Source organism: Sinocyclocheilus rhinocerous, unplaced genomic scaffold (assembly GCF_001515625.1).
Source record: "Sinocyclocheilus rhinocerous isolate Xijiao unplaced genomic scaffold, SAMN03320098_v1.1 scaffold168, whole genome shotgun sequence".
Taxonomy (NCBI): Eukaryota; Metazoa; Chordata; class Actinopteri; order Cypriniformes; family Cyprinidae; genus Sinocyclocheilus; species Sinocyclocheilus rhinocerous.
Genome location: NW_015635532.1, coordinates 12,858 through 16,109, shown reverse-complemented (window position 1 = coordinate 16,109; position 3,252 = coordinate 12,858).

The following is a 3,252-nucleotide window of genomic DNA, read 5'->3' as shown; positions in this document are numbered from 1 at the left end:
GCAACAGCAGCCACAGCTATTTGTAAATTTCATGTGTCTGGCTTCCGGTCTCATCCGCTTCCAGCTATTTGCTGCTTGATATTGCAAACTGGTGTGTCTTACCATATTATTTTAATTTACATACAAATCCCACCCTACATTTTAGTCAAATTATTAGCGATTAGCGAAATATATAGCGAAAAGAAAATGAAGAGGTTTGTAGGCCAAGCTTATGAACATTAATCTACACGCTATTGTTTAATATGGGATAAGATAATAGCGCAGGGCATGAGGATGTATTGGTGCGACAGCACATTTGTAACACTAATACTGCTCTCTGCACAGGCTGATTGTTTTCCCACTAAGTATTCGTCCACAACATAACCTTCTGACCTTTTCATGTCCTGCTTCACTCGACTGGTGACCTGTGACACCACAATGCTTTGATAAACCAGAGTCACCTTCAACACGGACACGGACACAAACACACGGGAGCAGCAGGCAGTGAAGGGTGACAGCGCTGTGGTGTTGATCTGAGAGACGGCTATCATGGGCCTGCTGCACAGACAGAAGAAGCAGTGTTTGGGAGGCCCCCCGGGGAAGGGGGTGAGCTCTAAAATTGTCTGTTGTTTGTCTTCATTAAATGTAGTCCCAAGGTCACAGGGTCTCTGGACACCCTCAGCTCACCTCCCCTGAACAGCCATAACTTCAGCCCAGATTAGCTATAATTAATGAGTCCAATTACTCAGCTCACTAATCTTGTTAAATGTCCTGCTGGAAGAGCCAAAATATGCATGTGTGTGTTTACTGGAGTTGTTTAAAAGGGAGGGGTGTGATGAAAAACAGCCTTTATGAAGAGAGAGATTAATTTCCTGTGTCATACCAGCAGTGCAGCAGTGACAAAAATCAGCCAGCGATCTGATTGGCCAGCGGGGTGAGAGGCAGCACGTGATTGGCTGAATGCCTGGATAGAACTGTCGATCTACAACTGCATTACGAAATGGGTTTGAAAAAGCTGCCTCTGCAAAGCATCTGGCTCTCCTCCTCTTTATTGCTTTGTCTTCTGCTCTCTCTCCATCTTTCTTTCTGTTTCCTTCCTTCTTTTACAATGCCTCCCCGACCCAGTGCTTCTTTTCCCTATCGACCTCTCCATCTCTTGTTCTTCTTCTCAGGCAGATTCACAGATAGCACTGTTGCGTACAGCTGCCGCAGGCCCCCAAAATGGCATAGACAATCTCAACAGTAGCTGTTCAACTGATGACCTCAGGAAGAAATCAATCTCGTTAGCGACTGGAATAAATGAAAAGCCTGTGTTTTCCTCAACATGAGCATCATGCAAGCACTTCTTTGCACCATAGAAATTGCTAGAGCCGATTATCATTTCCAAACATTCAGGATTCCAATGAAATAACCAAAAATACTGATATGGGAGTCTGCCTCCACCTCACAGTAAAAAAAAAAAAAAAAAAAAAGGTTGTCCAACTAAGGGTACATTTACACAACAACAATATACTAAAAATGGAAAAGTTTTTCCTTTGTGTTTTTTACAAGTTTCTTGTACAGACAACAACATTGTCAAACGATTCCCATTCACATGGATCCGTGAAAACGACTAAAAACGCTGTACTATTCATGCCAGGCTAGCAGTTGGCGATGTCATTTTGTAAAGAATCACCACGTGCCTACACACATACCTATCCAGGTTATATTTCCTGCAACAGCAGCCACAGCTATTTGTAAATTTAATGTGTCTGGCTTCCGGTCTCATCCGCTTCCAGCTATTTGCTGCTTGATATTGCAAACTGGTGTGTCTTACCATATTATTTTAATGTATTATTTTATTTATGAACACACTGGTTTGTAGTGCAAACAGTTTTACCATTTACTGCACTTTGTTGTTATTCTCGTTATTTCCCTACAGCGGCTAATGAACCGGAAGTCTCGCACATTCACAGAAAACGGCTTACTTCCGTGTTGAAAAATAAGGTGGATAGGCTGAACACATAATATACATGTGCGTTTCACAAAAGCGTGGTTTTGTAGTTTACGTGGAGTCGATAATGGTATTGTTTTCAAAAACATGCACATTGCAAACTTTGTTTTCAAGAGTTTGCGTTTACAGGTCCCCAAAACATGATTGTTCTGTAAATGAACAGCTAAAAAGGTTTAAGAAAAAAAAAAAAACCTTCCATGAACGGCGTATAAATAACGTTTTTGTGCTAACATTTTGAGAATGTTATTAAAGACTATTAATGTTACTGGAAGAATGTTTGTTTATAATTTTGAGAGAACCTTGCCAGAACATTCCCTGTTAGCTGGGTATGATATCCCTTACCAAAAAGTAGTATGCTTCAAGTTTATTTTATTAAGAAATTCTGTACAGAAAATGTGTACTAGCGCCCCCTACAGTATAACAATGAAATCACGGATTCTAGGAGCACAATTATAGCTAAAAATATATTTAGACTTTTTCTAAGTATAAGTCAAGTATACTTAAATGTCATTTTAAGTATATTTCTGAGAAGTACATAAAGCCCATTTCTGAGAAGTACATAAAAAGTAGACTAAAAGTATACTTTCCTATTTTTTAGTTTAAAAGAAGTATACTAATAGCACACTTGAATAAACTTCTTTTTCGTAAGGGATCCCACAATCCTGTGCTTTCCATTCCGAGAGTTCAGCTAAAAAAAAAATTTAATACTGTGTAAATGTATGTTTTGGTCCAACTTTTCCCCCTTTGATTTAATTTCTAGCAAAAAAATTAGATCGCTGTGGACCAGCGCTGGCAGAGAGCAGGACTTCATTTATATAACTCTGTTAAATAAACAGACACAATCCAGGCAGGGTATGGAATATCTCTCTCTCTCACCCCATTTACAATACAGCTCAACATCGACCGCCCACTTTTACAGCAGCCTTGCTTCTGGAAATATTTTTCGCATTCATTTTCTCTATAGGGATTTCAGAAAATTATTAATTATAGAGTTATGAGCCAAGAACTGTTCCGACCACAACATTTGATCCGAAACGTATGTGACAATCTGAAGCTACTCATCCCATAAAGCAGTCCGAATGATGCAATCAAAACAACAACATCAATACAATATGAAACTATTGAATTTTAATTTAATTCAAAGAATTTAAATAAAAAATGTGATACAGTTGAAAAGTTTGGGTCAGTAAGATTTTTTTTTTAAAAGAAATTAATACTTTTCACAGGATTCATTAAATTGATCAAAAGTGACAGTTAAGACATTTATAATGTAATAAATG